This window comes from Varroa jacobsoni, unplaced genomic scaffold (assembly GCF_002532875.2).
Source record: "Varroa jacobsoni isolate VJ856 unplaced genomic scaffold, vjacob_1.0 scaffold_727, whole genome shotgun sequence".
NCBI classification, from domain to species: Eukaryota; Metazoa; Arthropoda; class Arachnida; order Mesostigmata; family Varroidae; genus Varroa; species Varroa jacobsoni.
The window spans coordinates 383,106-397,388 of NW_019213629.1; the positions used below are offsets into that span (position 1 = coordinate 383,106).

A 14,283-nucleotide genomic window follows, 5' to 3' on the forward strand; every position below is an offset into this window, starting at 1 on the left:
TGATTTGGGAGGACGACATACTGTGACAAGCCTACCTTGATGTTACCTGATAAATACACCACTTTTGTTGCTATTATTTTCAATCAAGTAAGAAAGTACGCTGTGTACGATAGGTGCATGATATAGAAGAACATTCAAGGCCTTGAACAACAAAAATGTTCACATTTTATTGCCTGATTTCCCTCCCAGTTGAGCCAGGAGTATGTCAGGGTCTGAGTTAACGACAAAAGGATGTAGTTCAAAAAGGACGACGATGGCACTAAGAGTAATTGACTGATATTAACAGACCAAGAAAGCTAATCCGTGTTGAATTCTACCCTGTGTGAACCATTTTCGGAATAGAAATGGAACTTTTCTTGAATTTGCTTTATATTCAATTTTTAATATATTATTGCGATTTAGTTATCTAAGTATTGAAATACGCATCCCTTTACCTATAAACAGAAGAGCCACGTAAAAAAATGTACGCCAAGGTACTCATCGACAATGTAATACCTTCGTACATAAGCGAAGATAAGAGGAAAGTGTGTCAAGTTATTACACTATGAACAATATGCGTATTTATGTATTGTTGCCACGTACCGCAAAGAAGATATATTTAGTCGTCAATGAAAAGATTACAATTTTACTGTTTATTTCAGCGGAATCGGCGGATACGATTGAATCATCAGCTTGCCGTAGTATATATTTGTGGGATGGTGTCTAATAGCAACTGCGTGTGAAGATCAAGGATCTCAAACCGAGCTTAATAAAGGAAAAGTGACCGGACCCGCTAGTGCAGCTAAATGGAACAGCGACACTGGATAGCTATATACAATAACAAGAAACTGACAAGCATACTCACGCACATATGTGTGCTTCTTCATAGGCATATATCGGAAAGTCTCGAACGCGGGACAACAGTTGGCCACAAGTACCGTTGTTGCCGTCAATGCTAAACTGACCGATCATCTCAGAGAGATATCCCAGTTAAATGTATTCATGACACGATGTCGTTGTTTTCGCCATCTAGGCTCCCCATTGCGATGGAAGTATCTTAGTGAATGGTTGCTATAAGAGGCCTTTGTTCATGACGTCGATCCTTGATCTTCGAAGTTCTACTACTATGCTTTGCTATGCTACATTCAGATATATACGTAGATAGTATCCCCGCGCACTTTCGTAACGCTATCGGCCGCCTGTTTTTTGCATTATTGCCATAAGGGGTGTATGTTCCTTGATTATAATGCATGTTTTACATAATCATGATGGTTATCATTGCAGTCCACAATGGTGTGCTGGTCACAAACCGCGGAAGGACGCTAGTTCCCATCTGCTCATTAGAAGTACTTCACAAAACAAATCTCGTCACAATCGCCTAAAAGCGAAAAGTCTATATGAACATCTTCTGAAAGAACTTGTAGAAAGTGATAATTCGACGTAACATTTATAGAAATTAACTAACAATCTGCTACCTCAAAGCTTTCAATATTGTTTTTATTCTGTCCGACGGTCTTGGTGGTTTGCCGGTCACAAACTTAACTACATCAGAAGTTCCATTTTGGACAATACGAATAGGTATATTGATCAATAAACTTTTAGTATTTAGAATGCGAAAACCAGATCTCTTCCTGCGTTTGTCATCAGCATTATAAATCGAGCAAACCTCTACCACTGACGTCCATATTATGAACGATTATCGCAATAACTCACTTCAACATGAAAGATTTATTTCTATTTCTGTTATGTTTTTGATAGTCATTGAGTATGCACATATAAACAAGGTGCATTGGCTGTGCTCTGTTCCCCCATCCCCCGTCCCCCCTAAAACAGTGATGCTCTATGATCATTCGCTTACCGACCACAGGCGGCATCTTCAACTACGAGACCAACAACTACTGTCGTTTAAACTGCAAGCTTGAACGAGACATGAATTCCAAGGTACACAATATTTGTGGTTAAAAGAAAAAACAGGTGATCTGTAACACCAGCACGCCCTCTCGTGTTGTTTGATCCAACTATTTCGTTTCACCAAGTAAGTTCACTCGGTGTGTGTCGATACGTCCAGCTCGATACGGCGGCGTTTATTGCCAAGATGCTACATTCTAGGAGCTCGACGCTACTATTTTTAACTACGTTCTAGCAACCTGATATTGAGCTATTAAACGCCATCACCCGAGCGCAGATGGAGGGACTCGTTTAACTTCAAGAACGAAAACATGGCCAAGGGGATATACAGCAAACACTATACTTAGGTATGCTGACATTAATCGAAAAGAGGATGAAATACTTTGAAGAGAATAAGCTGGCAGGCATGTGCTCAGTGGATATTGGGAAACAACTTTCGAGTACAAAGTAATTTCGTCCAGTTCGAATTATTGTAACGGTTACCTTGAGGACATCAAGATTATATCTAGTTACACTGAGCACCAATAGTGTAGCAATGTCATGCTGAGGCGACCTCATAACGTTTCGCTAATGTCACAAAATGCCGTCCGTACACAACTAGGAAAGTCTCCATTTGCATCGTCTGTATGACTGCTTTTACTCAGAGACAATTTATCTCATGACCTCTGTAACTGTTGATACTAGATATATATAATAGAAGCTCTCTGGAAGAGGGAGAAAGATCGGCTGTGTGGCTGGTCAGCAAAGAGTGGAATCCTCCAGCCGTCCGTCGATCGGTCGAGAGAAGCTTTGGGCAACGGTCGTTGATAAAAGTTAACATCGCGTCTCCGCTCTATAGACTCCTCTACCGACTCGACGACGACGACTGTCACCAGTGCTGCCATTACAAACTGCTTTCCTTTACGGTCTCAAACTGACGGCGGTCAACTGCGCGCGAAAATACAGACGTTACCATTCTACGCCGTCTGATGGCTGTCGTTGAATAGCTGTTGACGATGGTGGCGTCAAACCGAATAAAGAAAATCGTTGTGATTATCCCACCCAGCGAGCTGTATCTTCAAATCATTGAAGATTCAAAGCAAATTATAATCTTCTTCAAGATTCGCAGCGATGCCTTTAAAAGATGTTTTCTATTTCTACTCTATAAAAGTATTTTAGTTACAGCACCCTGACAAAATTTCTGGTAAAGGGGAGAGTGCGAAGCGGAAATACCGAGAAATTTTTCGAGTTATTAGTACATTGTTCCTTTTATATCGAACGTACATAACACATAGTACTAGTTTAATAAATATGCTTTTGGGCGTAGTACCTCAATGAAAACGATTCTTGATAATATCGTAACTTGAAAAAAGGAAAGTGTCCCAGACTCATGCCAGGCGTAAATTCTGTGAAAATTCCTTACGCATAAAAGTCCGTGCAACACATATTTCCTGTCCAGGGTGGCTACTGTTGTACCCGTATGTCGTTGAAAAAATTACATTATACTGTAGATCGTCTCTAAACACCCTCTATGGCGAGATTGAAAAATTTTCAGCTGAATTGTCGTTGGACACACAACGCATTAATGCAGCAAGTGATCGCCCATATTCGATTGGGGCGTAGCCTGCAATAATTAGCTGGTACACACTTTTCAAGCTTATGGACGAGACGGCATTATCTAGCACTAGTGCGATGAAGTTTAAGTTTAGCTGGCACCCTCACCAAAGCTACACCTTGAACGTCATCTCATTTTTCTCTTTCAACGACATCGGCGTAGTACCATTTTGTTTTACGATACCATAGTGTGCCATTTTTATAAAGCGTTAGATTGCAGATGTGAATCAACTGTAACCGTGGCTATTTATTTCCCTGGTGGCCTTTGCGGTCAGCAGCATAAACATTTGCTGGCTGTATGAATTGATGTCGTCTCCTCTGTTTATGAGTCTGTTAGTCTTCTCGAAAATCACCTTTCGCCTGCTGCTGGCGGCCGATGTCGTCGTCCATTCCGCAGCAACGCGTTGACTAGCCGTCATCATGATCACGGCCATCATTGCCAACATCAAAAAGTATCTTGATCGCTTAGCGCAACAACAACGGCGGTGACGGCTAGCGCACACAGAATGGACAGAAGCGGTAAGTTATGGTGGCTCTGGTCGGTTCTTCATTTTGTAGTGGCCGCTATTATTGCGGTTGTTGTTGAGATTAGTGCTGTGCCAGTGGAAGGATGATCAAAAAAGAGAACATGCGCATAGTGACTCTCAAGGACGAAGCGACTCGAACAAATGTGGTCGGCGGATATTAGCCACCGTTCTGTGCCCATACAACTTGCTTTGTCGTTGACTTTCGACCACCGTCGATGAGTTCTCTACTTTTCGGAGTATTTATTTTATATCGGAGGGTCAACGGATTACCTTTCCGCCACACCAACGGCACATAGCTCACCAGCTCTGGGTTGTCAGTTACCGACCGCAAAGAATAAATAACAACAATCACAGATCTGCATAACAGTTGCCAACGGCCAGCAAGCAAAGGAAGACGTCAGTCGTACGAACAAGGTGACGCTTCTTAATGCCGACTATCTTTTCATTTTCATGCCGTGCCAATTGAGTTTGACCGACTTGGGTTGCCTATACTGAAGAACAGCTGCTGCCATCTGGCGGCCATACGATAACACAGTGGAGTGGGTATTCATTACGCTTAGTCGTGTGCATATCTCGTACTTAAGACAAACACTGATCTCTGTGTCGCTGTAGCAGTGAGAACAGGCCTCCAACCACGTCTTTTATTTTGAACTTTCAACGTAAGAGATTATTGCTTATTATCACAACTGCAACGCACATGACTTATGTTAAAACGTGCCGTAGCTAACAGATTTTTTTTGGAATTTAGACAGATTGCTATGTCTTTACTTAAACGAGCCTAGGCGTCTTTATGGGCTCGCAAACAAAAACGAAATTACTCAGTCCTGATTAGCGCTGCTATTGACTATATTTCACAAATTTTACACATGCTTTAGTTTGTCATGTTACTCATTTAAAGCGGAACAACGGAATAGATGGGACGCAGCACTAGCTATTTAGTACTAGGTAAAACTTAATGACACGAGTACAGGTTTTGTGTATCGCACTCTAGCGTCTGCCACCATCCGGATATGGGGGTCTGAAGCGGGACCCATAAAGGGGTCGGCATCGCGAAAGCATACTTGGCTCTCGAATGCTCCAAATCCTTCTCCGAAAATAGACCAAAGGATATTGTCTACTAAGAATAGCACCGGTAGGTCGAAGAGCCATTGGCGAAGAAATTCAAGAATCTAGGAGATTTCATGTCACCACAAATGTTCTTCTAGACTATGTTGTCGTGAACAGAGAGCAGTTATCAGCTCTAAGGTTCTTGTCGGGATACCTTTGACGAGAACCACAGAACATCTTCAATGGAAACGCTACGACTCATTCCAGGGAGCGCAGAAACAATGGGACGCGTTTGTTAAAAGGCAAATAACATTTCTGTTATCACGATGTTTAAAATGGGACAACATTGCTTCACAAGCCACAAGAACGATTCTAAATAAAATACGGGTTTTCCGGTGAATTTAATGTCAGCACAGAATTTAGGTGACCCTTGCACTTGATACGACCAAGCGCGCTATCAGAATGAAAGGGCCTTTGCTTTCGTTTGTTTACTTTGTACGAATACTGTTTTAAGAAAAAGCACTGCGATCGCTAGAAGAGTTACTTCTTTTTTTCCGACATTTCATAATATTTTATACGAACGCGTACCATAATTTTCTCGGTTTTGCTAACAAACTCGAAAGATTAGAGACCGGCGGAAATACATCGTTTTATCACTATATCCTTTGTAGCCACGAGCCGTTGTGGATCATGAGCATTTTCCTGCTTAATTATGATTGCTCGATTTAAAAGCTATTCAGCCTCCCACCATCCGTGCACAAACGTCGACGCTGGTTTATACAAAGTCGCCATGCATCATCATATGATATACAGATATGATGATAGCAGTGATTATGACGATTTCCTACTTGTGCCGATAATGATTTCTATGGATACCCAAGGAACTTGTGACCGCATCCATTCGTGGCTGGCTCATCAGTTTGTGTTCTTAGCGGCTACTAGCGAGGGCTATCTTTGCCTCTGCTTGTGCTCAGTCCCGCATTTCTCCAGCGAATATCGTACATTTGTCGTCCAGTGAGGACGACGGAGATGAACGAGAGTCGCAATAACCGTGTCGATGGTGCACATTGGCATCCCTGTACCCCATGGCGAGTCCCCCACCCCACCCCGTGCTGATGCTGATGATGGGTATGATTCTGAGAATTGTTCGACTGCAGCATCAGAAGCCGAAAACCCGGGAGAGGTGGAGAAAGAAGACGAAGAGGCAGGCCGGCCGGCCGGCCGGCCGGCCGGCGATCCGTCCGTTTGACCGATCCAGCTACCAATCGACCGATGAGTTCGTAGTGATATCGGAGTATTGTCAATAACAAACATCGTCGTGATCATCAGTACAAGCAGCAGCGACTGCCTGATGAAACACGCTGACGAGACCGACGGAGTGGAGCCATTCACGTCATTGTAGCGACTTGCTGCTGCTGCTGCTGTTATTCTAAACGCTGGATCCGGCACTCCGCAACTACCATAGTAGTATCTATGCTGGCATCGGCGTTGGTGACCTGTTAGCGATGCCGCTACTGTCCCAGCCACAACAACCACCCCACGGCTGACAGACAGGCATCAATCGGTCCCTCATCGCTGCGGCCAACAAAGACAACCTAGCGGTCAGGTCAGGTAAATACCGACTATGATGTGATGAATGTTATGAACGCCATATATCAGTACCTGACACTCACCCTGCCATTTCAATACTACTCTCTGTGGCACGAGGGAAACGTGTGGAGAGTTAGCGAGGAGTTATGAGATGAGTAATATCTAGAAAAAAGCAATTACGACGATAGCGATAATGCTGATGATGGACTATTCTAAATAACAAATGGTTCCTGGTTTCACTTTCTAGTCTACACCTATTTAGAATCAGAACGAAATTATTGGCATTGCCGGCGGACGTCACAGTTTGCTCACGTAACAACAATGATAAAAGTAGAACCCGGTATAAAACTAGCTTGAGCAAACTGACATGTACCTCAAAGCATATTAAGATATAACAATCAAATTCATGAACGTATGTAGTTCCTCTTCAGTTATTTATGCAAAAGTTCAATTTTTTTTTTTTTTTTTAATATAAAGGAAGCTGATGCAAAGACGATGTCGTTGACTCGGATAATTGTTTTCATTTCAATTGCCCAAAGCACACTAAAGTCGATACGGTCTTACATTTACAGATTAGTCAATGGCGTCTTCAAATTATCAGTGTATGCTTTGGCTTTTTCCGACTTCGGCAAAGCTTTTATGAAGAATCGTACGTGCTTCCTTCTATCGGCTCTGCAGTTTGCAGAGCCATCTAGAACTGATCTATTCAAATTGGCTAAGCTCGATCACTTTATGCTCTTAGTACACTAATACCTCCTTCTTGAATGCTATCAATATATTAACAAAAAGCTTGTATTTCGGTGTATAGGCAAATGTTTCCTTGTCTTGCACGACCCATAAAATCCTCCTAAGCAGCAGCAGCAGCAGCAGCAGCAGCAGCGGCAGTTCCATGATAACTTCACTTCCTCAACTTACGACATGACAAGTTGTATTGTTCGACTTTCCAGCATGCACCTAGTGATTAAATAGAGCAGCAGGACGGCAGATGTACTGAGTGGCAATGACGCATCAAGGCGGAGCGGAAACAACTTTGACAACCATCCATCTTTGCTTTTACAAGACCCACTGTTTTATCATCATTATCGACATAATCAATATAGTCATCTTCGTTTTCATGGAATAATACCAATATTACGATTCAATAACGGATATACGAAATAGGAGTCTCGGACCATTTGTTTTATTTAGTCAATACGACAGTTGTCGCCAAAAAGACGCTTGATCAGCGTATGCGTTTCCAGTACCCTGTACGAGAGTTTAGAACAGACAACGATTTATATTGTGCTTCGGTGCTGATATCGATATTCCACGGAAGTCGATAGCTTTCGAACTCCGACTGATTCAAATCATAGCAAAAAAAAGTAACGCATTGTTTTTATATACGGAATAAATTATTTGACGGTCCATGGCTCTGTGGACTATAAAGCTAAACGAAGACATAGAGGTTGAAAACAAACGCTTGAGAAAAGTAACTGTTGATCTTCTTAGTTGAGTGCGACGTTTAGCTACATCTTTATGAAATCTTTTGAATATCAAAATGAGTAATAATTGTGCTAATCATTAGTCAATCGGAGACAACCGGACAGCTCGAAACTGACTGGATATTGAATTTGCCCCCATCGAACGTTCTTCTATTAGTATACTCCAAATTGATCTATATCCTTCTTCACTCGTTGTACCAGTCGAGTAGACAAACGTCTTTCAACCTAAAATCAGATAGTCCCAACTACGGCGTACATGAAGCAAGCGTAGCATGGCTTGATTATGATTGGCATATTGAATTATATATATATAAGTTTCCGCTATAATATACAGGAACTGGTAGGGAACGGCGTCTTGGCATCGATTTGAATAGGAAGAGCTCATTGAGATCTTTTAACAGTAGGGATTGTTGGGTTGGCTCGCAAAAATGTCTAAAAGAACTAGGTCTGTGTACGATATTCCGCAGTTCTGTCCGATAGAGATCGTTACTACGGTAGCAGAGAGCATGGAACTCGAACGGCCAAATGCTAGCTGACACAAGAGTTGGGATTATCGGATGGTATAAGCTGCATGCACGTGCTGCATGAAAAGGCTGACTTTCGATCCTATAACAATAGGTAGACCGAAACACCGCCACTCAAACGGCCTACAGACCATGACATACAAAACTGTTATACATAAGCATACGGCATACGTCTTTGTACAAGCAGAGTGATTGCATGGTATGAACTTTGAAAAGGACAATGTACTGGTCCTTCCTCACGTGTAAATAATTTTCGTTTAAACAAATGTTGAAAGATTTTGTGGCAGCAGAACTAGATAAAGTTGACTGAACAAACATGGGCTTCTAACAAGACGATGCCATTTGTCACGGCGCATTCAGCACGTGTGTGTTCCTGAGGGAGAGCTTTAAGTGTGGTGAGGAATGCCTTGTAGGGCATTCGTAATACGTCCGCTCTGTTCATGAGACATAAATATGGCAATGAGTTTTTTTCTAAGATTTTTTAAAAAGCAAGGTCTATAGAAGGCTGTATCCGGTACAAATAAAAATGCAAAACCTGGCAGATTGACTTAACAAAAATATTCGAAACTGCGTATTGCTTTCTAGGCTCGTAAAGCTTCTCCTAAAGCTCCTCTAAACTATGGTTATGGACATTGCTGTTCGTAGTTGAATTTAGATATTGTGCATTTATGGGCTATATATCATAGCTTGAAGCTGGTATATTAAGAATAGATAACCCTGTGTCGTTTCTTCTTTGTAAAGTCGAGCTTGACGGGGTTGAACCATCCTGCGCTAGGTAGGCACTCAAATGTTTTTAACAGACCGAGCTACCGCCGTGGCACCTGTTGCATACCACTGCTAACCAAAGCGTTTACATATGTTATTCCGACCAAACACCCGATCCCCGACTGTTTTTTAATTATTTTTTTCTGTAGAATACATCAGAGAATAGACAATCGATTTGGCTATCGTTTGCCAGCCAACATGTACCACAGCTTACAGCCGGTTCCTCAAAAGCGTTCAAAATTTCTATTTACTTTCGTATATACCTTTTCATATTGCTGTGCGCGTAACGCGCTGATGATCCTACGCAAAATGCAGCAAACCCGTGTAAGTGGGTAATATCAGAGCTTCACATTATTTTCCAGCGGATCGGCTATGACGGTGTCCAAATGAAGCAGGTTCTGCGGTTATCAGCTTGATAGAAAAACGTATACCAGTCGTGGAACAAGTGGCGGCCAAACAAACTGGCCTGGAGAAGGTGTGAAAGAGGCTTCATACAGAAAGAAAAAAAGATTAAGCAAGTAGTAGAAATGGGGCCCCTTCGGGAGCGGCTAGATCCTAAAACCACAACCAATTGATTCGCGAACGTCGGTTGACATAATACCGCTGTGCCTATGAATATTGAGAAATGATAGTAAAAACCATTTCGTACACAGAACAAATCAAAATGGGGGTGGTTCTTCACATTAACGGAGGGTCAAAAAAGGCATTCGTGATGACTGGAAGCAGGTAAATTCGATTTTGCCCGCCGTTACCAGCGGTCGCTCAAAGGGAATTCTTGAACATGCACGCTTGCCGGCTTCACGTTGACGAAAAGATAAGCATCCCATTTATTAAAAGTAATATAGCAGTCGCAGATATCTCGTGTGGTCAACCATTGTAATTGCTGGTCTAAAGGCCTATCGAAATTGAAACATTTCGCTATATACACAATTAGTTTTTAATCGAATTCGCCCACAACTACCAGTTCGAAGCACGTACGCTATGTTTACTTTTAAACAACTCCTTATCGGTAATATAGTATAATAAAGTAAAATTAATTCTGTCAGATAATAGTTGGCTTCCGCATATGATTTAACAAAAACTCTAACCCAACAACAAAGCTATCTTTCAAACAAATTTGACTTTCTGGGCAGTTGCATTGCTCATCTGTAAATGCCTTGTCGGAACATCATAGAGACGTGCATGAGCGTCTAAGCATCACAACGATGCATACTTTACGTTAAACTGGTAGTTTGAATCCCCTTCTTTACTTTGTCTTTCCGTATTGATTTCCGTTTTTGAGGAGTTTTTATTGTTTATAAAACAAAAATGTCATCGAGCAAATCAGCTCCAGATAAAAAAAAATCACCACTTCATCTATTATCTGGGGGCACAGAATGCGCATCGACGTCTCGTACTGAATAGCTCGTATATAATTACTATGCGTTTTTACTTTTCCTATAGACCGCAATCGTCCAACACGTTTTAGGTCATCAGAATAACTTATGCCAACGTGGATGTGAGCATAGATATAGACATATTCGTTATACATATACGCAGAGTGGGGCATTTGAATTTGGACGGACTTAGACAGGCTGCTTGTTGTATTAAGCATGCGTTTATTCGCTATTATTGGTATCCGAGGAAAGCCAGTTCCTGTAAGAACTAGTGCAAGAGAGTTCCGTAACGAAAAACAGCGCGCGCTTTTCGAATTTGAGCGAAGAACAGCTATGATCCAACGTTCACGCGGTCAGCGGAGCCCTCCGCCGAAATTATAAATTAATTTTTGGCCCGAATTCGACGGCCTAAGTCACTGCTGCAGTCGAAAAATTCGAGAAAGATTCATCGGCAACAAGTCGGAAAATCTTCAATAGCGTACACATTTAAAGGGCACAGGAATTTACCCAAGTTAGCCTTTTTGAGACTTTCTGCGCCCTTTCATACTATCTTATGAGAAAATAATCGCGAGAGCTCAACCCTTTTTTAGTTAATAGAGTTAATTATTAATATTAGCAACAGTAGAGTATTGACGAAGTTAGCTTCATCTATATCATACAAGTCTCTAAAAAATGCGTAATTTTATTCCTTAGTTGTACCTTTCTGCACTTTCGCACCCTTACGCAGACCAATAATATTCAGGAATGCAGAAGAACGCAATTTGTATAGTATAACGATTCTTCCTGGTACTACTATATATGTATAATAAAATGCAAGATATTTACTTTTCAACGAACTTTACTTAAAAGTGAAGCAGTGGTTAAGCTAATGGCTGTAGCCAATTATGAATTTGTCTTGGCTTACACCCACCAGCGCGACGTCATCATTGAAATATGATTGCGTTGAAGATTCGATTTTCCGGCTCGTCACAAATGAATAGATATCGCCTTTGCTTCAAATGACGTTTCGTACAACAATTTTGGGCAAGCAATCATACTTAATAACGATAATATAAGTAACTACATGTGACGAACTAAAGGAAGGGGACATAACGAAAGCGATCACATAATTCATCCGGGGCATTAATGATAATAATTAGAAACGTTAGTTCGTTAACGTATACTTTGTATGCGCGAAAGTCACGTAGAAATGATTCCAGCCGTTTTCTCAGCCATTATGCTTTAAAATGACAATAAAACTTCAAAGCTAAAGGGCAAATAGCCCCTTGCTCAGTCCAATTATTCCACTGTCTTCTTGATATTAATATTCTTAAAAAGTCCTATTGACATTAGTGCTTTCCTATGCAAAGTGGACCGCGAAAAATTAGCTAGTCGTGCCTCGTGTAAGAATGCCGCTATTAATTTGCACATAAAATTTCTAGTAGTCATCCCTTAGATGAACGATCTATTGAGAAAAAGCTGTATGGCATTAGATGGACATAGTCACGGCTATCCGATCGTAGCGCAACGTCATCAGTGCTAGCGTCAGTCGACGGTGAAAATTGAAGTCATTATAGGGTACCCTCTATTCTTGTCGATTAACTATCTGGAAAACGCTAGTTCTCACCGTAGAGTGCTTAGGTAGACAGAACCGATGTCGCCTTGTAGCTGACGAACTATGTCAATATTCATTTTGTAAATATGCTGGGGACTAGCCAGTTAGCAAGGATAATATATTTTCTTCTGGGTACGCAGCTTTTCTAAGACACCGATAATATCAGCACAGTAGTATCATTATTCAGTATTTGTTGATAAAAGGGTTTTTGAAGTAAACTTGACACTGTTTTGACACTGATATGAGGAGCTGTAGCCATAGTCAGCCTGAAGCCAAATAGTCACTGTTAGCTGGGGTAACCTGGATATCGATGGCCCTCTACGGGTAAAGGATTGACGGATTTTTTCTCGACTATGTCCTTCGATTGTTTCCGTTCTTATATAAATCGTTGTTTCTTTGCCTCGACCGGCTCATGCTTATATATTTATTACGTTTAGTTCTTGCCCTTCTCTGCTGTCCTTGAGCTTGCCTTATTGCGCTATCATTATGACCGTCTCCTTTCAAAAAGTAATCGCATCTATACTATTAGCGTTAATTTGTACATGAAATTTCGAGACTTTTCATTTTAACGGGTAGTTCACCTAGAAGTAAACACGCACGAAGGTACAGTCGACAGTAGCAGAGATAGATAACTGCTTGCGATACGACGTTGAATAGCAACCTCGCAACAGCTGTAATAGCACTCATCATCTGAAACTCTAGTGAAGACAGTATCAATTCTACGTAAGACAATTCTGATATGGAAGTTCATCAACGTTCTCTTCGTACTTCGATTTATCGTCCGATATCCCCAAATCCAACTTGCTCTTTCCACAAAATATCTCCTATGCCGTTTCCACACCTACGCGGAAAAATCCTAGACTTTAGTTAGTCACAGGGTCTGGTACTTCCTACTAATTTGCTGTCTCCGTCTCTATATAAAGAGGCCAAGTGGAGGTGCAGGTAAGTGCGACATCACTGATATCCGATTGTTTTGACGCAGTGAATGCGTTAAGTGTTGTGAGACAATTGATAAATAACAATTAGAGGCCTTGTCGTCTGCGAATATAGGCAGGCATTCATACATGTTGAGTTTTCAGTCAGCCATTAAGTAAAAGGCCTTGATGCGGCCTACACTTTAATATGTCCTCTAGTGCATTAAGTCTATTTTTCCCTAGAAATATTACGACAACCAACTTAAAAATAGACGTGGACGTATTTCACGTAGACATGTAGAAAGGTTTAAAACTTCCCCAAATGCACTTTGGATACCTTGTGCATTTTAAGCAAAATTATCTGTGTGTTTACGGAAAATTTATGAATAACGTTTCGTGTGTCTAGTGCCATGTGTGTTTTTTATTTTTCTGAAAATGCCAGAAAATCTTTAGAACTAGCCATTGCAACAGCAAAAAATACTCAATATGCTGTACAGACATCATGGGCTTAAGAATATTTCGAAACGTGGTAAACGGTACCTAATATTTCTATTAGGGATGTATTCTGCATGTTATGCCATGCTTGTCCATCTGTCTGCCTTCGTCTACGCGAATAATAGGTTCTATACCTTACAGAATATGTAAGCGGTAGTTCAATGTAGTTCAAATGGCAGGTAAACTAACATATTACCTATAGCATAAATCCTCCTGAGTGCCCAGTTTAGGATTTTTTTTACGGCAGCGATATCCAACGAAACGTGCACAAATCACCCTAGCTCATGCGTTAAGTAACCTTGAGGGCTCAATTATATCACCCAGCGTGACAAGTTAATTGCGGTTATTTTGTGGATTTACTGCACAGGTTGTAGCTAGACTTGGTAGCCCCTAACAATTTGCCTGACTTTTGCTCCCTCTTAGAATGTAAACGGTAAAAACGCGCTTACACCGGCTCGTTTTTATGGTTATTAGTGTTTTCTGAGAAATA

The 14,283-nt window shown here is 41.3% G+C and overlaps 1 protein-coding gene across 1 annotated transcript in view; it reads right to left on the reverse strand.

Moving 5' to 3' along the window:
• Positions 1 to 14,283, reverse strand: part of LOC111263056 (uncharacterized) — a 50,876-nt gene that overhangs the window by 33,856 nt on the left and 2,737 nt on the right. The window lies entirely within an intron of this gene.